The 22,355-nt window shown below is 42.8% G+C and overlaps 3 long non-coding RNA genes across 3 annotated transcripts; all 3 read right to left on the reverse strand.

Annotated features, from left to right (window-relative positions):
* Window positions 1-1,709: 1,709 nt before the first annotated feature.
* LOC103632665 (uncharacterized) lies at window positions 1,710-7,957 on the reverse strand. The gene is made up of 3 exons (XR_002263604.1): window positions 7,893-7,957; window positions 2,379-2,448; window positions 1,710-1,809 (listed from the first exon to the last, which is right to left on the reverse strand). It is a non-coding gene; the product is annotated as an uncharacterized lncRNA (long non-coding RNA).
* Window positions 7,958-19,297: 11,340 nt separating this feature from the next.
* On the reverse strand, window positions 19,298-19,732 carry LOC103632666 (uncharacterized). The gene is made up of 3 exons (XR_556087.2): window positions 19,644-19,732; window positions 19,473-19,557; window positions 19,298-19,392 (listed from the first exon to the last, which is right to left on the reverse strand). It is a non-coding gene; the product is annotated as an uncharacterized lncRNA (long non-coding RNA).
* A 91-nt stretch (window positions 19,733-19,823) lies between these two features.
* Window positions 19,824-20,245, reverse strand: LOC103632667 (uncharacterized). The gene is made up of 3 exons (XR_556088.2): window positions 20,198-20,245; window positions 20,003-20,126; window positions 19,824-19,914 (listed from the first exon to the last, which is right to left on the reverse strand). It is a non-coding gene; the product is annotated as an uncharacterized lncRNA (long non-coding RNA).
* Between the last annotated feature and the right edge of the window lie 2,110 nt (window positions 20,246-22,355).

The following is a 22,355-nucleotide window of genomic DNA, read 5'->3' on the forward strand; positions in this document are numbered from 1 at the left end:
ATTTTGCTCACAGAAACATTAGCTCTGACATTCCACTAATATCACTGCAAAGTGCAAACTAAACAAAATAGGTATTGAATCTGTTTCACTTGCAATTCCAGACCCTTGATTGGCACATATCAAGACCTGAGTCGTTGGCACGAGGCCAAGCAAATACAAGGACCTCATCTTGGTGATTCTTGCAAAAACTGAGTTACCTTCCATGTCGAATCACGGAGTGAATGGTAATGCTCTGCAACTTTCTTTTGGAACTCTATCTTTTCATATCGCTCACCCCCATAGCCTCCTCTTTCAGCCACTTTCTGTAACATTAGATTAGCATTGACAATCATGAAGCCCGAGGATAATCCATATATGTATATACTATTGAAGTGAGCGTAGCATATATTACATGGTACTGTCGAGTAACATCTTTAACATCACAGACAACATTTAGCATTATAGAAGTGTGGCCAAAGAAATTTGCTGAACAAAATGTGTTCTTCCCCATACTTCCTGGCTTACTATACTTTAGAATCATACAGTGGATTGTTTTCAGTGTTCCAAAAGGGAAATAAATAGTGGACTGTTGATTGGGTTAAGGGCAAACAGTGGCCATCATCTGTGTATAAGTCTAAGCAATGGAGCGGAAGTCAAATTCGTGAAAAACATAAAAAGAAACTAAAACACTGTCATGTTGGAATAGGCTAAGTGAGTATAAATAGAGTACCTTTGGCTGTACATCAAGATATATTACAAGGTTTGGAGCAATAAGTCCATTTTCTGGAGCCTAGAAAAGAGGATAAATAGGCATCACTTCTTAGTTTGCTGCTATATATTGACATGAATGAAAGAGAGCAAGTCATTATTCATCCGTATGGCACGCAGCTCACCTTGCACCACTCAATGTCAAGGACCTTAGCAGCTGAAAAGGCCACTCCCGAATAGGAGTAGCGGTCTACAATGAGAGTAGTTCCACTAAGTAGCTTGCTCTCCATCAAAGCTCTGGAAGTGACAAGCCAAATCAACAGATTCATAGTTACAGCATCTCGAACACTAAACCCATCACATCTTTAATTTTTAAAAACTGGTGACTTACTTTTGCAAACCTATGAACTTCATTTAAAAAAGCATCTAGAGAGAGTATGGCAGCCAATAAAAATCTCAGCACATGTTGAATTACAAATAAAAGAACAACAATGACATCCAATCTCTCGCTCCCATGGACTATTCAGAAGAAGACCAACTTAAGCTGTTGGTCAACATTGGCTTACAGAAACGCGAAGATGGGGGTGAGCCCGAGTTTAGAATACACACATAACCATAGTTGTACGCATGTCTACTCAATAATCCCAAGTCCAAAAACCCCATAAAATTCATAATAGACAATTACGGATTGGAGTGAAAATGATTATCGTCCGTCTCCTCAACGTAGAGTAAGCAATAATGATCCAAGTTGGGGAAAATTAGTAAAATAATTGGCCAGTTCAGCAAAGAGCTGAAACTCAAGGTTTGCGTGGGAACTTGGAGAAATCTGGGCGTCGTCTCTCCATGTACGCGTTCTTCCATTCCTTTGCCTCCTCCGTGCCGTAGAATATATGCGTGGCATTCCCGCCAAGCTCCTAGAGCAGAAGCGTAAACATCAGTAATGCAACATGCAGACAGAAGTTCACCAGCAGCAGTCCCAACTTCCAATGGAAGGGTTAGCATTTTGGCAGGCTTTACCTGAAGGCCTGCATGGCCATCCTCTGCCGCGTTGAGTGCAGATTTCAGCACGCGAATAGCCATGGGGCTGTTTCTTAAGATCTGACGGCACCATTTGACAGTTTCCTGCTCCAGTTCAGATTGGGATGTTAAAATACAGGATAACTTACATGTCTCTCTGAAGGTGTATATGAACTCAAGCATGACAAGGTGTTCATATAACAGTTTCCTGGTGGGGACTTTGTATGCTTACTTGGCATTCTTGAGTTCAAATACAACAAGTGTTCCGATCCGTGCTTGTGTCATGTCTGAAAGTGAACAGCGGGAGAGTGATGAACTGAACTACGATTGAAGCAGCAGTAAAAGGAACAAACATGCAGAGAGGGCAAGTAAAAAGGTAATAAAAAAGGCAAGAACAATAGAAGGGTCCCAGTTCCGATGGGCACATGGGCAGGAAGGCAGACATAAGTTTCAGAGTTACAACATATGTCCTTTGAATGCACAAGCATAAACATGAACCTATCACCGCTTAGAAACTGAATCTAGATCTAGATTTATCATAGAGCAGTTCTACTGATGAATCTAAAAATTATCGTAAAAAGTGTTCAACTAGCTATCATCTTCAGGTCCACGCAAGAGTATTTTAGTTAAAATGGGTTAGATTACGCTTGCGGTAGTGTCTGGAAGCAACATACCAAGCACAGGAGATCGTAGCATCTGGAAGCAATATACCAAGCTCAAGAAGTGAAGCATGAATACCCCAACCTATCAAACAGAACAGTTACAAACAAATCAATATTATTTTATAAAGCTCCTTAACATCTCCTCATCAAAACGTCACAATTACATTTGAGTGTTAGTCTTGTGTCAGTGTCTTTTTATTGAAACAAACAATTGAGTTTTGACAGACTTACCGTAGGTCTAGTTTGTTAGGACCTCCTTGTAGACGATGTTCTTAGTATATGTCCCACAATCTACTGTGGGGTTCTTTCTTACACCCTTCCTCGACGTTTTTCCCATCAACGGGTGGGATTGCAAGAATCTTTATGTTTGATCGGGCTGTCGCTCTAGATAGAGCAACATATAGTTGGCCATGAGAGAACACTGGTTCGGGCAAGTATACACCAACATTGGGAATAGTCTGACCCTATGCTTTGTTAACCGTCATTGCAAAGCTAAGCCGTACAGGAAACTGCTTTCTTTTGAACTGGAAAGGGAACATCTCTTCATCGGAGGGACACAGAGGTATACACGGCAGGAAAATGTGTTTTCCAGCGTGTTGACCCAGTACAATTTCTGCGTCAATGCTATTTCTTTGGAAATCACGAACGACCAGCCTGGTGCCATTGCAAAGTCCATTCGCAGGGTCTATATTCCGAAGCAATATAACAGGGCATCCAATCTTGAGCTTCAAAACATGTGGTGGCAGCCCATTAGGCGTCAGTGTGTTTAGGAACTCGGGTGGGTAGTAGTTATGGGGATCATCCATGGCGCTATCGAAACTATGGTACACCATATGCTCCCCTTGAAAACGATCAATCATCTTAACATTTATCATATCCACCCATTCGTTCCGTGTTGACAGTATCGCCCTTGAAGTGATGTAGGTCGAATCAGACATATTTTTGTTGAGATTTGGGAAAACGAAGTCTATTAGGTTGTCAAGATCGTTGTCACTCCCACTGTAAGGCACACATACCTCGTCAGGAAGACGGATGTCGCCGTCAGTATTTGTGTCCTCAGTTCCACTGCCTACATGCAGCAAATACTCCGCAAACCAAGGGTCGTTTTTTGCCCTCATATTGGTAACAAGCTTTAAGTGGGACATGGACTCCCATAGGTAAGACATCCGTAGCGAAGAAGCGACCACTTGAGCCCTTGACCCTTTACGAACAACAGGCAAGACCTGTCTGAAATCCCCACCGAAGACAATGGTTTTACCACCGAATGGCAGTCCGGGTCGACCCATTATATCGCGCATGCTATTGTCCAGTGCCTCCACGGCTTGTCTCTTAGTCATAGAAGCCTCGTCCCAGATAATGAGAGATGCTTTCCGTAGCAACTCTGCGGTTCCACTCTGCTTCGTGAAGCTACATACATCGCCATCGTCAATAGTGAGAGGTATCTTGAAGCGTGAATGGGCGGTTCTTCCTCCAGGCATTATGGAAGCAGCAACGCCAGATGTAGCTGTTGCCACTGCAATCTTGCCCTGGCTGCGTAGCGTCGCGAGCAGCACTCTATATAGGTAAGTCTTTCCGGTGCCACCAGGTCCATCCACAAAGAATAATCCGCCCTAATCAGTGTCAACGGCAGACATAATCTTATCATAGGCGGCCCTCTGTTCCTTGTTAAGACAGTCTTTGAGAGCCACATCTCCTGCTACTGGTTCGATAATTTCCTCCTCGTAAACCTCCCTAGCAGTACCAATAGCATCGTCATACGCATCCATGATAGGAGGAAGAGGGAATGTCTTTATGTCCTTTCCCATTGACTGCAGCATGTTCCTAATGTCAATCAATACCATCTGCTCAACATGAGTTTTGCACGGATTCCTGTGTTGATAGTCCTCGGACATAGAATCTAGGTGTTTCTGCCAGAGTACAACCACATCGCTTGGCTCACAGTACACAAGTATTGTGGCAAAAAGTCGGCGCAGCGCCGATGGCATCTGGAAAAGAGCACGTTCAGTGAGACACTCATCCAGTGTATTGTCCGACTCAAGCAGTCCCCTTCTCTCTGCTGCCTCACGAAAAGTCGGTAGCGTGACACCATCTACTGTCCTTAGATCCACATAGGAAGTGGCGCCAGTCACATGGTTTAGGAGAACACGAAGATAGTAGCGCTCCCCCTCGGCCGGATGAGCAGAGACTATTCTATCGACTTGTCCACCCGTATCTCGTTTCCTCTGTTGCCATACTTTTCCCTTACCACTCTGCCAAGTGTACCATTCAGGGAAGTCACGATACAGGATGCCACGAGCCTCCTTGTGTAGACTATTCGCCTCAAAATATGCTGTGAGCATTGACCTATCAACACCTGGACGGTTGACGACTTGCTCGACCATTTGCCGCTCGTGAAACGACACCATGTGCATGTTTGGAAGATGGAGTTGCAACTGCATCATAGGTGGAGATATCTGACTAAGCTCAAAGCCGTATATCCTCCATAAGGCTTCTGGAGGATTCACCCACCTTGCATCTCTGTACTGCTTGATCTCATCTACATCATCATCTGCCTTGCTCGCATCTCTCATAACAACAGAAGCACGATCATGGCCTTTGTATATGTACTTGAACAGGTATTTAACAGCCTTGATGCTCCCACATGCCTCAACATTGATGTGACAGTTGAAGAGACGAAGGAGGTATGGGTTGTAAGGGACAACCCATCTATTGTCCAATTCGCACCCTCGAACCTTTTCGGTACGACCATCGTCACGACGTCTGTAAACAGGGTACGAATCCTTCCCTTGCAAGGTTGTGTCACTGAAATTCCGAGGGTAATGATTCTTGCACGATTTACGACCCTTAGTGCATGGGCAGTTAGGGTTTAGCGACCCACACGGGCCATGCATCATATGCTTGATAACCATCTTTCGTAGTTTAGGGTACTTGTTGCTTGGGATCTCAGCTGAGATCAAAAGGTCATACTGCTCAGGGCATGTGAGCTTGTACTTCCTCTGCATTATGAGTAGAAAATGGGCATGCGGCAAACCCCGCTTCTGAAACTCCACGACATAGACATAGGCTCGGACCTTACCAAGAATATCCTGTTTAGTCAGCCTATGCTTTAACTCCTGTAGCTTTGCATGAAAGACACGCACTACAAGATCCGGACGATCTTGCAGTGTCTGCCCAGGGAGAAGCTCCCTCCTTATCTCATCCCAGTTAGGGTTACATGTCATGGTAAGAAAGATGTCTGGTTTACCAAACTTGCGCACCAGAGCCATAGCATCCATATACCGACGTCTCATGTCACGAGGACCGCCAATAAACGATGTCGACAATACAGTTCGCTTGCCAATCTTCTCTGCTCTAATATCTCCATCTAGCATGCTATACACCAAGCCCTGGTATAGGTCTGCCCTTAACCGATCTTGGTTCTTACGTATGAAATCTAAACGAGAGCTCTCAATCTTTATGTACGTGTCGACCGCGAACTGCTGGAAAAGCCGCTTTCCATGAAGTATTGGATTGAATACCCCGAGACGAATCTGGAATTTGTAGCAGTAGTAGTCACGTACAGACACACATAAATGGCTAGGAGATTCTGCATATGCAAGGATTGAAAAGTGAGTGATGTCGAAAGCATAGTTAATAATGTGCAAATATCTCAAATATCAAATTAACAACTAACCCGCATCTTCATCATTTGCATTACTTGCCCTATGTGTCGTGCGGTATGCATCCACTTCGTCCATGGATACTCCAACCTTTGGGATTTTTGCATGCCATCCAAGTTCGCCTCTAGGGAAGAACAATGGATATGATAGTGCATCGTAGCATCCATGGTATGAGCGGATGCAGTGGCTTGAACTGTCCTTCCCATGGAGCATAACACTCTTGCTGAATTGGCCTCGCCCTTCGCTCCCTTCGATCCAGACAGCGGCCACCTCCGAAGTGAGAGGTGTGTTATATGTCTTCTGGTTCAACGTCTGGTCAAGGTTCAATGCAATACGATAGTCATCAAAGTTGTCAACGTGGCCCATGGTCCTAAGGTGCTCGGAGTACGGGTTTCCACGTATTATGTCGACTATCTGTTTGATAACCTCCTTGTCTTTCTGTTGATGCTCTTCACGGCACTTACGGTACCGATGCTCGAGGCTGGGATCGTCATCATAAAAGTAAAGCTCAAGGTGTTTATGCTCTGCCCCACCTTCCCTACCAAATGACTTGATATTGTGGTACATCATGCCCTGTGCTCGAAACGTGTATATACCAGAACCCCTTACATTAGTTGTCATACTATCGAGGCAACATTATAGGGAAGTGAAAGAGAAATGGCCATTGAAAAACCTAATGTTATCACGAAAGTGCCTAGCATCAGAGTCTGCACTATCCCACAACCTCTTGAGTTGGGGAGGGGTCTCCACTGGACCTAGCTCAACCTTCCCACCACGACAACAAAACCCAGGTGGCTCATACTCAAACTTCTTCGCGGTGCAATAACCGTAGTTGGGAACAAGCTTGAGCATATGTGTTTCTTCAGGGATGTTGCTGTACACCTTGTCGTACGGGTCAGAAACATAAGTGGCAGTAGATTCTTCTTGAGTACCATCGATCTCGATATCCTCATCGGTATCCTCATCTGATATTTTTTTGAAAACAATGAGTAAGACATGAATATTTACATAAGCCTTGCTATGATAATAATAATCGAAAATAGTACATTGCGCAGCGAATAGGTATCCCTCGTTCTCATCATCGTCGTCTTCGAATATGACACCCTCATCGTCATCACCTAAATGGATCCAAGATGATGTAAGCACATGTTTAGTCAGACTACATACTATCGATGTCTTGCAAGATCCATATAAACTTGGATAGTAATTACCATTGTTGGTGATCTTCATAGGCGTATGGCGCTGTGTCCAATCGTCCCCTTCAACAGCGTCACCGCTAGTATCCTCAATCGAAGTACCCACCTTCCTTGATATGGCTGATTCAAATAGCTGGTTTCGACGAGCTAATATAGCTTGTCTTTCCCCACGAGGAACATGATGTTTACACTTTAGTGTATTGGTAGACATATCGGGCGAAGCGACATCCTCGGTCTGGGTTGGAGATGGCAAGAAAGGTGCGTTGACGAATTCAGGGATAACCCAGTCGCAGACAGTTAATATGGATCCATCAGATCCCTTTACATCTGCTGTAGGGTGTACCAACTCAGGGGTATATGTTGGGTCCTCCATGGCGATGGATGTGGGATTCAAAGTGTCGGCTTGCATAACTCTACGTCTCCTGTTGTGGTCTACCTTTGCCTCTTTTCGCCTTGGTGTTCTATTATACAACCTAAGGCGTTCACGCCTAAACTCCCTCTCGACGGGAGTTAAGTTTTTGTACCGCTCGCTAAAGTAGGCGGTCCTCTGTCTAGTATGCTTAGGTGTGTGGCCAATATTTTCGTGCACACTGCCTGTAATAAGGCATACTACGTTAAACCGTATGAAACTTTATTTTTTTGCATGTTTAGTCTAATGAACAGTCATGTACCTGGTGTTAGAACTTCTGTCGTTGCATCAATGTCGTTTGACTGTAATGTATAATTGATATGCAACTAGTCGGAATCATCATCTGGATCAACATTTACTTTTTTGTCTCCACCTACAAAATATGAACACATTACTTTCAGTAGTAGGTTTATGCACAGAAACATTACTCTAAAGTTGACGAATTTCATCACCTCTTGGCGCGTTGGGCATCATATTTTGGCAATCATTTCGTTGACTTGCTTCAGGACGCTTCTTATTCAACTCTTTATTCCGTAGACGTGCTTCTCGACGCTTTTTGTTTTTCTCGTTTTTCTGTTCATAAGACATCGTGGCATATCTTTCCTTATCTCTTTGCCTCTTACGTTCCTTAGCATCAACAATTGGTCGTAACGAGTTTGATCCATTTTGATCACCTACAATGTAACTTTGTATATTAGTGTTCTATTACATACTACGTTGCATTCATTAATCTACACGCATGTACTAAGCTTTACCTGTATTAATGGTGTTTGAGATGTCTGCACATGGTGTGCGAGCAACATTATGTGCCATCTGATTTGTTTGTGTTTGTTCTCTGTTCTCCATAAAGAAAACCTAATAGGGGCAATGGACTTTTTAAATAATTTTCAAGTCCGTCAAGGTTCACAGACCATTTCAAACAAACATGTCCACAGAACCAATCTAAAATTGAGTTCAGAAGTGCAGTCTGTCAAAGGACCAGGAGAGTACTAAAGAAAGAAAAGAACTCATTGACCAACAAATGTAGTTGAGAAGCAAAGATTCAAACCAAATGAGCAGTCGAATCTTGTGCAAATTCAGGCCCAAAGACATGCCATTCTCATTGCTTTCAGTTTTATCCTACCAATCTAGTGAACCAAACAGTTTAATTACAAGTGAATCAACAGGAAACAAGATCTACAGACTGCAAGTATCAAAATTAACTAAGAGCAGTGATTGGAACATAGAAAATTGAGTTCACTAAACATAACAAGCATATCAAAGTCACAAAATGGTGAAGCAATGCCCAGATTCATAAGAGCTAACAAATTATTTTTTAGCCTCATACCAGCCAAGTGACATGCTAGAAACACCCAACACATGGTAGACCAAAAGATTTGTATGTGTTTGTGTGGCATACATTTGTTAAGGTCTGTTGTCTTATACCCTTGTTTAAATCTAGTTAAAGGATACACCGGAGAATGTCGAACAAGAAACAGGTGTTCCCTTAAAATTACTGGGTTTACATGCCTAAGTAGAGAAATTCCATAAAAACAATCTTGGATAGGTCACTGAACGCAAACATAGTGTTGGACAAACTTTTTGCTAGTAAAAGTGTTGTCATGGAACGATTAAGATAGGTCCTAAGCCTAAGTGCTTCACTCAAACAAGAATATTACCAGACTAAACTTGATTTAAAATGTACATTCTAAATTACTTGCCAAGAGAATTTACATGAATAGGATGACAAAATGAATAGGGATATCTTTCCTGTTAATACTTTTAGCAACCATTACCCAAGTAACTTTGGCAATAGAGCATCTGAATAATAAGTGGTCAATGGTTTCAATCTGATTACAAAAGCAGCAGTTGTAATGACCCACCCACTTTTTTACTCAGATTGTCCTTGGTTCACAAAATTCTATTTTCAAGGGACCACTTGAAAATTTTAATTTTAGGAGGGATTTTTTCCTTCCATATATGGGCCATAGTTACAAGGTTCAACATGAGCATACATAGATTTCATAACAAATTTCATGGCGATTTTGAAAGGAAAGGAAGAAACTTTGTAACGTCTGATTGAACAGGTTTCATGAACTTGAAACCTGTTTAGAGAGGCCCTCAATCAGTTTGACTGGGATTTATTTCTGCTCTAGAAATTTCGTCGCACATTTAGCGATTCTTTGAGTACTGTATACTATTTATTATTGTGTTATCATATTCAGTAACACTTGACTGACTATTACGTTGTCTATTAACACTTGACTGACTATTAATCCTTACCACTTTACCAGCCCAGCAAGGATGAGTAATTGAGGATCCTGCTGGAAGGATAGGATGAAAACACACATGATGCAGGCCAAACATGAAGAATCCACTGGTGGTTTTCCATGTTGAATTTTGACTGGTGTTTATTTCAGCTATGGCAAAACTAATGATGCTCAGTGAGTATTTTCTTTTTTCACAGTTCCTTAACTCTGCTTTATGTGCTATTGAACATGTTTTTCCCTAGAATTTCAATATAGCTAAAACTACCTTTCATTACGAGATACTAAGCCTTAGATAAACACTATAATATTAGAACCAAGCAATAACAAAAGTTGTCATATATAAAGAAGGGTCCATAGCTACGGTTGATAGAGATATGTGTCGGGCATTGTCATGCGTTGTTGTAATAAAATCTGAAGAACTCGAAATGACAATTGTTACTTATAGTATCGTTATGTATCAAAATCCAACTTGAACTTTCTTGCTTTATCACATATTTCATTCCACATCTTAGCATTCTCCTCTTGTAACTATCTTCTGAAACACAGCTACATGTTTTTTAGCTTCCAGAACTAAGATATTTATATCTTCGGAGATCTCATATTTAGATTTCTGAGATTTTTAATCCCAAGACCTCCATTGGTTTTCTTAGTACAAGCTCTAGATCATTTTACCAAATAATACTTATTTTTTATCTCCCCCATGTCAAAGGAAACGTCTCCTTTTCATATCGAGCTTTTTAATTACAGTTTTTGGCATCAGGTACATGGACATGTGGTATATATGAGTATTAGATAGGCAAGCATTAATATGTGTAATTCTCCCAACTATAGTCAGAACACTGCCTTTACAACTTTGAAGTCCTTTTATCAACCTTTTCCACCAGCTTAACCCAGTCATTCACACGAAGCCTGCTAGGACTTACAGGCACTCCAAGATAGTTCATGGGGAGATCACTGATCTTACTGTCGAAAAGGTTAGCATGTTGTTCTGACTGTCGAAAAGGTTAGTCATGGGCGAGGTTTTTTCTGACTGCGATACTACAGTATGAAGGTTGTTGGGGTGACTGAATAACTACAGTAGTCACCCCACATTGATGATTGGTGTCCTAGCTATAAACTGAAGCTGGTTGATTATGTGCTTACTGGCACAATCTGTGCCTAGCTTAAATTAGCAGACAATGGCTTAAAAGACTCACTCTCCAAGATAGCTTAAATTAGCTTAAATTAGCAGACAATCTGTGCTCATTATCGGAAACACTCACTCTGCAACCGAGTGTAAATTGGCTGGCAGATTGTATGTTGTGATAGTCTGAACTTTTACATGACAGACCAGCAGATATTGTCATGGCTCAGGATGAAGCTGTGGCTACCTAGAAGAGTGGAAATACAACATCTCCTTCAGACCTACATGTCTCATGTGTTCTTAATCTGTCAAAATATGACATGTATAGTGAAAGTTGCCTGGTCATGCTCATTCTTATTGCTGTTTTTGAGATCTTACAAGGAATGATAACATAATTTATTTCTGACTGCGAGGGTTTGATAACATTATACGTGTTGGGGGCCTTCGGCTTCCGAAGGTCCTCAAAAACATGATTTAACAGTGTTTCTAGAGTATAATGTGTGAACAGGTATCTTCGGACTCGTATCAGAGAGGGAGAAGCTCAAAAGATACGAAGGTTGACACAGCGCCGAAGCTGTGAAGCAGGAAAGCTTCGGCATGTTCGCAGAAAAGGGAACCGACTTGAAGATGAAAAGGCCATTTAGACCTCGATAGATTACTATAGAATTACCACCAAATGTAAAGGGCATGTATGTAATTTTGTATGGGTTGTACCCCGTGCCTATAAATAGGTGAACAGTACCCCCGTACTGTTCACGCTGATTTGGTGTTCACTTTTGCGTCACGCTTGTACTTTCATTTCCTTCAAATTGGAGGTACATCTGTAATTCAATGTTATTTTTATTTATATATAATAATGATATATGATGATCTACGTAATTCTTTATGTTCCTTGTAATTCATTCTTCGTCAATATGTAATGCATTTATAAAGGTTTGCCCTTTGTGACCTTCGTCCGAAAATTATTATATCCCAAGGGAAATAATGCTTCGTAGGACGAAGGACTTAACCGATTAACATTTTCTATGTTGCCTTGTTCTTGAAGCATTTGAGAACAAGTCCCCAACATTGGCGCCCACCTCCGGTGAACTCACTTCCACTCTTTGAAGTTTTTTATCTTCGGCGATCATAAACCTTCGTTATGGCGCCGAAGAAAGCTTCAGCACCTGGGACTGCAGCTCTACAACCACTGGACCACAATCAGGAGACAGTCTCTCTTCGGGAGGCCCGAAGCCAGAAAAGGAAGGCTGTTAGCCCGTCACCACCAGAGGACGAGTTAGATCAAGAAATCAGAGATATGGAGATGCTTCATCAACAAGTGCAGAGGAAGAAAGAAAAGATGGCCAGGCTAGCTGAACTACAGAGGCAGATAGACGAAGCCTCTGAAGAAGTTCGTCACCTTGCTCAGGATGAGCAACACCGAAGGCCTCAGCACCAAGACCTTCATCAGGAGGGTTTTCCCAACGAAGATGACTGGTATGACAATTTCCATCATGGGAATTTTGTTTTTGACGATGCTTCTCCTCTGTCCGCTGAGCTGCAGGCTACACCTTGGCCTCCGTCCTACAAGCCTCCTCAGCTTCCCGTATTCGATGGCCACTCAGACCCGAAGCAGTTTTTGATGAGCTACGAGGCAACAGTATCTTCCTATGGTGGCAATGCTGCGGTCATGGCCAAATCTTTTGTTATGGCTGTCAGAAGTGTTGCTCAAACCTGGTATTCCTCCCTTCGACCAGGAACGATCACTTCATGGCAGAAACTGAAGGACCTCTTGTTAACTAGCTTCCAAGGGTTTCAGACGAAGCCGGTTACTGCTCAGGCTCTGTTCCAGTGCACCCAGGATCACGAAGAATACCTTCAGGCGTATGTCCGAAGGTTCTTGCGTTTGAGAGCACAGGCACCAACGGTGCCCAATGAAATTGTCATTGAGGCCATGATCAAGGGGCTTCGGCCAGGACCGTCAGCTCAGTACTTCGCCAGGAAGCCCCCTCAAACTTTGGAGAAGCTTCTCCAGAAGATGGATGAGTACATTCGGGCCGATAACGATTTTCGCCAAAGAAGGGAGGAGGCCTTCAGGTTTTCTGAAATGACCAGTGGCTTCGGTGGGAGGTTTTACCCGAGGCATGTTAGATCAATTCATAACTCTACACAAAGTGATGATAAGGGGAGCCAACAGCAAAGGCCACAATATTCCTCACAGGCTTCGGGGCAACAGCAAGCTCCCTTCCGACCACCAGCTCCAAGAGGCAGAGGTGCCAGGGGCTTCGGAGGAAGATTTGGCGATCAACAGAGAAGAATCTTTTGCTTATTCTGTGGTGAGAACAAGGGCCATACTACCAGGATGTGTCATGTTACCATCCAGAAGCAAAAGGAAATAGCCGAAGCCGCAGCACAACAAGCTCAGCCGAAGCAGGTCATGCATACAGCTTCGTATCACTCGCCCTACATCCCAGAGTATGTAGGCAACCACCCTGCAGTTTCTGTTGCTTCGGCGAGTCAATCTCAAGCTTCTTGGCAACAACCTCCGCCTCCACCTCCGTTACAGCAAGGACAGCAGCCAGAAGGGAGCCAGTATGCTCCACACCAAAGGGACTTCCGAGAGCAGTCCGAAGCTCGTACAGTCAACAGCACCGTGCCAGAGTCAAAGCACATCTATTGACAAATATCCTACCCTAATAGCAATCTTTTCTATCCAGTTTTGTTTTCTGTAATAAAGGATATTGTTTAGGTTTCATATAAATACTTTCGTTGATTCCCACAAGGAAAATATATTTTTCTCAGGCTTAAATTGTTAAAGTTTAAAGACTTGTGATAATCAAGAGGACCTTCGGACTACCGAAAATTATTCGAAACAGCAAAAAGTCGTTCTAAGGAACGCAGAGTAAGTTGCCGAAGTCACAAAAAAGTCGTTCCAAAGGGAACGCAGTGTAAGTTTTTTGCTCCAAAGACGTTCCTAAGGGAATGCAGAGCTTACAGCGAAAAGTCAACGCTGATTCCGCCAAAAGTAAAGGCGAAGAAGCTCCAAAGACGTTCCTAAGGGAATGCAGAGCTTACAGCGAAAAGTCAACGCTGATTCCGCCAAAAGTAAAGGCGAAGAAGCTCCAAAGACGTTCCTAAGGGAATGCAGAGCTTACAGCGAAAAGTCAACGCTGATTCCGCTGAAGTAAAAGGCGAAGAAGCTCCTAAGGGAGGCTTATAATGAAAAATTTTGTATGTTTTGTCACAGGAACGCGTGTATCTTCGGAATAAACAACATTTTACTCAGCATAACATCATCGCATCATTTCGCATAACATAAGCATCATACATCATATTGCATAAAGCACAAGAAGGGAATATGACATCGATCTTCGGAAGAATGTTTTGAAAAGGGCAAACCATGCTAAGTAGCTTCACATTGTCAAGAAGCCTGGATATTATTCATCAGAACACTGGATATTGTTGTGACAAACAAAAATCCTTCTTCACGAAGCATGAAAAGAAGGGAAGGTGTTTTTTCGTCAAAGACTCAAAAAGCGGTACGTGTAAAGTTTCATGCATCGTAAAGAATTAAGCAATAAAAAGGGTATATTACATTCGGGATTACAAAATGTTACAATTCAGAAGTTTACTTTACAATAGTGTTCAATTTTCTTTTAGAACAACTTCTGCAGCTTCATTCAGGAGTCGATTGACGACTTCGTCCATGATTGCTTCGGCCATCTTTTTAATTTCATCGTCTCCTTTCGGCTGAGGGCCTGGAGACGCTTCAGCAGGATCTGAAGGACAGGACACGGCTATGCTGCTATTACAAACGGAAAACGAAGCTTAAAACCAAAAATTACAACACAATACAAACTATTAGTTAATACCTAATTGACCTTCGGGCTCTGTGCTCTTTTCAGCAGCCTTAGCCACTTCTCTAGCATCGTGAATGCCCTTTTCACTTCTTTGAATAATTTCTCCTGCCATTTCTCGGCCACCATTATCCCAGATATCAGTAAAAAACTTTCCACCAATTATGCTTGCTTCGGCCGAAGGGTTTTTTGCGTCTTCAAAGGACAAAGCAGTTTCAGATTGTGCTATCATTTTTACGTGTTCACAGCCCTTCTTCTCTAGAATGGTGGCAATTCCTCTGGCCCCAGAGAAAGCACATATATCCCCACGGCTATTTAAAATTTCTTCGAAGGCTTCAGCTTCGTGGTCGATCCATTCAATAGGACCTTCGGGATTGCCTCTTATAAAGTTTTCTTCACTAGAGAAGGCGCCGACCCTGGCGAAGCTAGCCTTCAACTTCTTAACACATTCTATAGATTTGTTATAGCACCTCTTCTTGAATGAACGAAGCTCTTCAACAGTTGCTTCCAAGTGATCCGCCCATTGGTCGCTGAGCTCTCGCCTTGTTTCTTCAAGTATACGTTCTTCCCTGGCTCTGGCCAGTTGTTTCCGAAGATCTTCTATTTCGCGTTTCTGAGCTTCAGCCTGACTCTTGAACGCAGCTTCGTCTTCCTTTATTTTATTTACTAATGAGTGTAATATTTTATCTTTTTCGAGGCCTTCATTCCTCAGTTCAATTACTTCGGAACGAAGGTTGCTCAGGGCTATAGTACACCCTTCGTCTTCAACATCTTTTTGTGCCCTGAGGGCATTACTAAGTATCAGGCCCTGCAAAGAAAAGTATGTGTGTTTCAATAAAACAAGCAAAAGGTTTTTTTTTTGGTATCAACAAAGAATACAAGGATCCCATTTGTCGCACCTTTAAGCTATTGTAGGCCAGGCTGTCGGCCAAATCGTTCTTCGACAGCACCGAGAGCCCGTCTTCTAAGGTTGGGAATCCGAAGCTCTTGCTCATCTCCCGGCAAACAGAAATTTCCTTGTTGTCAGGGAGACAATACAAAAAGTCTTCTTCTCCACTACCATTGAATATTAACGCCCCCTTTGGATACTTCAGCTTTTGGGCGTAATGCTGGGCCTCTTGCTCCTCTTTTTCTGAAAGTTTTTTCCCCGAAGCATGACGAACAATATAATCGCGAACTCTGATGGATGCTTCGGGGGCAATGACTCCGATCTCTTCAACAAAAGTTGGCTTTGTTATTTTTTCCTCAGTTTCCAAGGATTCTATCTTCGCGGGCTCTGAGGACTCAGCTTCGGCTTCAGTCCCTTGCACTGGAGTTTTGTTATCAGAAATTTCAGTTGTCGTTTCAGGAATGGCAGCAGCCTTCTTCGGAGGTGTGCTTGAAGTTTTAATTGTTTCTAGTACATCTAGCACATTGGCCATTCTTCTTCTTTTTGGAGTCACTGCTGGCACTTTTTGATTTTTTATTGTCTCAACATTTGCTGCAGGACTCACAATTTCTGGTACTTTTTCTTCAGTTGGTTTTTTCACTTCTCCAATTTTTTCTGTGGATGGCGCTTCGGCCATTTCTTTTGTTTCTGGCAGCGAAACCTTCGGTTCTTCTAGTTCTATCTTTTTCGCCGTTTCGGCCATCCCTGCAGCTGCAGGTGGCGTGACTGGTCTGGTTGGCTTTTTAGCCTCGGTAGCCGAAGAAGATTTTTCGGTAAACTCCGACACCGAAGCTGGTTCAATATAGCGCGGCCGGTGAGTGAGGACTTTTATTTTCTTTCTTTCAGGCTCTGGCTCGCTAGAAGCAGTTGCAGCTTCTTCTTTTGCAGAGGTTGTGTTCTTTCTTTTCTGCCTTCGGACGGGGTAGCAATAGTCAGGGTAAACAAACCCAATTGCATCAAATACCCGATTCAGCCTTTTCTTTTTTCGGCCTTCGAAGGCTGCTGACATCGCAGTATCTTCGGCCTTTGAATAAGCACCAAGCAATTCGTCACTTAAATTTTCAATACTCTTTAGCCAGTCATCATCTGGCTCAGTAAATTTATCTCCAAACTTGAAGGTGTACTTCAGTCTCACAAGCCCACCTTCGTCGGCCTCTTTTATGGTTTCTTGAGGCATTTCCCATTTCTCCGCAAGAGGCCAAACCCGGAAGGCAATATGCTCTTGTACTAAATCTCTTGTTCCAATAAAAGAGCAGATGACGCCGAAGGCCCTCTGGCATTCTTCGGCAGCTTCATTCATTTCCACCTTCAGCCTCCGAAGGCCAAAGCTTTGCCAAATAGGACGCATAATTATACCTTTGATATCTTCTCGTGCTGATAGGTCATTCTTCACATAAAACCATTCTGTCATCCAATCCCCGGGCCATCTCTTCCGAAAGGTTGGTACGGGACAGCTTGCCCCGGACCGAGAGACGAAACTGTAGCAGCCAAAGTTATTATGGTACTGTTCTTTGCCCCAAGGCTTTGTTTCATATAATAATTCGTGTATATTACAGAAGCTTCTTGCATCAGGCTTCAGACCTTGGCTTCTCGCGGCCCACACGAAGATATTTAGCCTTATAATTGCCTCGGGAGTAAGTTGATGAAGATAGACTTCGAAGATTTTCAACACCTCCACGACGAAGCTACTCAAGGGAAATCGTAGCCCAGCTTTCAGAAAGCTTCGGTATACTACGACTTCATTTTCTTCAGGGTGTGGACAAGTCTTTTCTCCTTCATCGGCCCTCACAATGGACAAATCCCGAAAATACCTTCCTCTCATGTTGACAAGATGATTCTCTTTGATAGTTGATTTACCATAAACTGAATGGCTTGGTCGCCAGGGACGATCTTCGGAGTCTTCGCTACCGCTGTCCACATCATAACTGTCACTGTCACCAGTATCCTCAGACAAGCCTTCCAGAATTTCCTTGGTAATTTTTTCCGTGTTTGTCTTCGACATCGCTATAAGAAACCCCAAGTTTTTCTCCTCATCAAGAGTCAGCTTCGTCTCACCAGCAGTTTTCTTTTTCTCTTCATCAAGAGACAGCTTCGTCTCAGCAACAACTTTCTTGTCTCCAGACATCTTCGGAAATACTAAAAAACTGTTTTTAAAGCCGAAGCTTTAAAACTAAAGACTCAGGGAATCTTAGCGCGCTAAAGCTAAAAATCGAGCGAGCGAGAGCAAGTGACAAGAGAGCGTACCAAATGAGCTCGCGGTATGCTCTTATTTATATGCTCAGTGCGGTAAAAATGGAAAGACCCCGCCTGTCAGTGAATGTTGCTATTCTAGCAAAGGGAAGGTGTTTTTTCGGACCTTCGGCTTAAAGCCTTCGTCCATGTCGCAATCTAAATTTATTATTATTTTAACAAATTAATATTGCGAGGGGCTACTGTTGGGGGCCTTCGGCTTCCGAAGGTCCTCAAAAACATGATTTAACAGTGTTTCTAGAGTATAATGTGTGAACAGGTATCTTCGGACTCGTATCAGAGAGGGAGAAGCTCAAAAGATACGAAGGTTGACACAGCGCCGAAGCTGTGAAGCAGGAAAGCTTCGGCATGTTCGCAGAAAAGGGAACCGACTTGAAGATGAAAAGGCCATTTAGACCTCGATAGATTACTATAGAATTACCACCAAATGTAAAGGGCATGTATGTAATTTTGTATGGGTTGTACCCCGTGCCTATAAATAGGTGAACAGTACCCCCGTACTGTTCACGCTGATTTGGTGTTCACTTTTGCGTCACGCTTGTACTTTCATTTCCTTCAAATTGGAGGTACATCTGTAATTCAATGTTATTTTTATTTATATATAATAATGATATATGATGATCTACGTAATTCTTTATGTTCCTTGTAATTCATTCTTCGTCAATATGTAATGCATTTATAAAGGTTTGCCCTTTGTGACCTTCGTCCGAAAATTATTATATCCCAAGGGAAATAATGCTTCGTAGGACGAAGGACTTAACCGATTAACATTTTCTATGTTGCCTTGTTCTTGAAGCATTTGAGAACAAGTCCCCAACAATACGTATCGAATTCAACACAACAAAGAGCCAGTTTTTAATACATAAACGGCGAAATACAAATAATTGTGACCATCTTTAGTTGATAACAAGCTGTCACACTACACATCCTGAACCACTGTTGCCAGATAAGCGCGTCTCCTCTCTAGATAATTGTTGATTAAAGCACTCCTCGGATTTTGGATCATGGAGCGCTGAATTGCTGCAATTTAGTAAATGATATGTAATAACATGATTACTTAATTATAATTTCTAAATTATTGCAAGAAACACTCACTCTGCAACCGTTGTGTGGTGTGATGATCTGGATCGAATTCAACAATGCTATGGTCCGAGGTTTGCAAGCATCCTATTGTTATAGTAGTAGACTTAGTTACTAAAGAAGGTCATTGAGTTTACTCCAACAAAGATGTTCAAGGATAATATAATTTACTGTGTAGCTTGTTACGACGCAACATAGTTCCGATAATTATGCTCTTGTTTTCTCTAGCTAACACCCACCGTAGAGCATTTCTTTGCAACAGTTCAGGCCATATACCCACGACGATTATATCCCACCTATAAATAAAGCTTGTATTGTTTGAATAAAATATAACACATCTGCAGTTTAAAAAAGATTGTAGTTATAAATTAATGACCTGGAATCCATTAGTATGGCCTCTCTGTACGGCCTTCCACCGATGTGCTCTAACGGCGCCAAATGAATGACAATTCCTATTACATCTGAGACATTCATATATGAGGGATTAAATTTTTTTTATGGTTTAGTGCGGTATAAGTATACTCCATATAGAAAGACGGGCACATACCTATAAACCTCTTATGAGGTTGTTGGAGGACCTCATGAAATGGCATAAGATGTTTTGGATAAGGCGGGAACTGAATTGGCAAGTGGAATGGTTCCACAACAGTCCGAGTTGCCAAGGTCAATTCTAGCCTATGTCCAAAATTCCGAAATAGATACAGCCCCCAGCTTACATATAACACCACTCCATATAATGTATATGTAGATCCTTGTTGGAGTAAGGTGTCAAATCTTTGGACATTATCGCGGTATGAAATTGCTTCTATTTTTGACCCCTAGTCATTTCAGAATGCACGTCGTATGAGTAAGAGAAATACGTTGATGTCATTTATTTTTGTTTTAATGTTTGACCCTGTGACTTACAGTGATGTCTTGTAGAATAAAATGTTGGCTGTCATGACGTCTAGGGAACTTAACAACGATTCTGGCTACGATACTCTTAAATTTTGGTAAGTCATCGCTCTCAACGTCATCAAATAACACGAAACTACATTAAAAGTGAGTTTAGATTCTTTTGTCCACGCATATATATATGCGACAAGTGAAATGTGTACTTACGGAAACTTTGTAGGGACGTGATGTAGGGCCGCAACCGACCTATGTTGGTTAAGTGTAGATGGTGCCATTGATCTTATAGTATTGATCATAGTTACAAATATGTTTGAAATAAATCAAAACATAAAAAAGCCATGTAAATCTCCACATTTGAAGGAAGTATGAAACAAAGTAGAAAAATAAACCAAAAAAACATAGATTTGAGGTTTATAACATGAAATAAATCAAAACCATGCAACTAAAATAAATCAAAACTTCATAATAAAAGCATAAACATAACCACCTCATTTTAGGTTTGAATCAAACTTGTGTACCGTGATTATTACACGTGGTAGGAGAAGAAGTTGTCAATGAGGTTGCGCTCGCCGCTGATTTCCAAGACCTTTGGAATCTCCTCTGGGCCGGATCACGCTGTGTAAGGAACAAAACTGATCAAAGAAAAGCATAGCTATAGAAGATGGTGTTACGAAGAAAAACACCCTCTTAAGAACTTGATGCTGGTGGTTGGTTGTTACATACATAAAAGAATGCAACCAATTAGAATTTCGATGTTCCAGATGAAAGGGAAATGTGCCCTTGGGCCATTTCTAAGTATTTTGGTGATTGAGTGCCAACACAAGTGCTTAAATGTGAATCTATACCCATGGATGGACAAAGTGCAAATCAAGAGTAAAGGTATGTTTCTAAGCCTTAGTACATTGTTTTGAAGACTAATGTGTTGTGTCTAAGTGCTTGAAACAGGAGAAATCGAGTCAGAGAAAAGTTGGCTGTGTACAGCCAAAAGGCTGTTCGGTCTGGAGCACCGGACTGTCCGGTGGTACACCGGACAGTGTCCGGTGCGCCAGACTGACTCGGGCGAACTGGCCGCTCTCGGGAATTTACCGGCGACGTACGGCTATAATTCACCGGACTGTCCGGTGTGCACCGGACTGTCCGGTGAGCCAACGGTCGGCCGGGCCAACGGTCGGTCGCGCGATCTGCGCGGGACACGTGGCCGAGCCAACGGCTAGAAGGGGGCACCGGACTGTCCGGTGTGCACCGGACATGTCCGGTGCGCCAACGGCTCTCTGGTGGCCAACGGTCGTCTGCGCCGTTTAAGGAAAGAAATCGGGCACCGGACAGTGTCCGGTGTGCACCGGACTGTCCGGTGCACCAGTCGACAGAAGGCAAGATCAGCCATCCAGATTTGCTCTCAACGGCTCCTAGCTGCCTTGGGGCTATAAAAGGGACCCCTAGGCGCATGGAGGAGCACACCAAGCATTCCTACAACATTCCTAAGCACCAAGACATCGATTCCGCGCATTTGGTTCATTGTGATAGCATCTAGAGCTCTTGTTGAGTTGTGAACTCATTGAGTTGTGTTGCGAGCTCTTGTTGCGACTTGTGTGTGTGCTGTTGCTCTGATTTTGAGTCTTGTGTGCGTTGCTAGTTCCTCCCTTACTCTGTATTTCTTTGTGAATCTCAAGTGTAAGGGCGAGAGACTCCAAGCTGTGGAGATTCCTCGCAAACGGGATATTGAAAGGCAAAGCAAAACACCGTGGTATTCAAGTTGGTCTTTGGACCGCTTGAGAGGGGTTGATTGCAACCCTCGTCCGTTGGGACGCCACAACGTGGAGTAGGCAAGCGTTGGTCTTGGCCGAACCACGGGATAAACCACTGTGTCATCTCTGTGTTTGATCTCTTGTGGTATTGTGTTTTGTTGAGACTCCACTCTAGCCACTTGGCTATTATTGTGCTAACACTTAACAAGTTTTTGTGGCTATAAGTTTAAGTTTCACAGGATCACCTATTCACCCCCCTCTAGGTGCTCTCAATTGATATCAAAGCCGTTCTCTTCAAGAAGGGACTAATCGCCCGAAGAGATGGATCCTAAGGGGAAGGGAATCGTGATCAACGACAAGGAGAAGGAGTCCTTCGTCAACAAGCCGAAGGATGACAAGCCTACTGACTCGGGCTCGGGCCACAAGCGCAAAGACGGGAAGAAGAAGAAGACAAGGCGCATCAAGGAGATCGTCTACTACGACGATAGCGATGAGTCTACCTCTTCCCAAAAGGACGACGACAACGACTACAGGAAGATGGTCAATTCAAACTTTTCATTCGATTATTCTCGTATTCCACATAGTTCGAATTCGCATTTGCTTTCCATTCCTCTTGGCAA

The sequence above is a fragment of the Zea mays genome, chromosome 7 (assembly GCF_902167145.1).
Source record: "Zea mays cultivar B73 chromosome 7, Zm-B73-REFERENCE-NAM-5.0, whole genome shotgun sequence".
NCBI lineage: Eukaryota > Viridiplantae > Streptophyta > Magnoliopsida > Poales > Poaceae > Zea > Zea mays.